We start from the raw sequence: 467 nt of genomic DNA on the forward strand, positions 1-467 counted from the left end.
AATTTAAATTCATCGTGATATAAGGAATTAGTAAAAAACGAACATTTTTTATAAATTCAAATACGTACTCGTGTATACTCCTTAAATACGGATTATATGGAAGTTTACTTCGGTTAACTATAATACTACGTTTCTATACACATACTACGACGCTTAATATGTACCTCAAATCCATAATACACTGCAATATGAGATTAGCATTAAACGTAAGACTAAAAAGAAAAACGTCTTCCGGATTATATTTGTTTGATAGTCGTACATTTATACTCTCTTTGTAGGACGCATTACTGGATGAGGATCAACGAAAGAAGAAATTTAAATATGTTCCACACGGATCGTCGAATATTTAATTATTACGCTAAGCGTACGCGAAAGACCGTATTTTCCCTGGACGTATTATATTTAACATATCGGTTAATTCAGCTTCTTTGCTGTCATTTTCAGGCGTTGGAATTGCTTCCGCCTTT

At 32.8% G+C, this 467-nt stretch overlaps 2 long non-coding RNA genes across 2 annotated transcripts in view; both read left to right on the plus strand.

The window, feature by feature from the left end:
- Positions 1–467, plus strand: part of LOC122636802 — a 268,896-nt gene that overhangs the window by 30,193 nt on the left and 238,236 nt on the right. The gene's annotated exons all lie outside the window — the stretch shown is intronic.
- Positions 1–467, plus strand: part of LOC122636778 — a 12,336-nt gene that overhangs the window by 1,603 nt on the left and 10,266 nt on the right. The gene's annotated exons all lie outside the window — the stretch shown is intronic.

This window comes from Vespula pensylvanica, chromosome 23 (assembly GCF_014466175.1).
Source record: "Vespula pensylvanica isolate Volc-1 chromosome 23, ASM1446617v1, whole genome shotgun sequence".
Lineage (NCBI taxonomy): Eukaryota > Metazoa > Arthropoda > Insecta > Hymenoptera > Vespidae > Vespula > Vespula pensylvanica.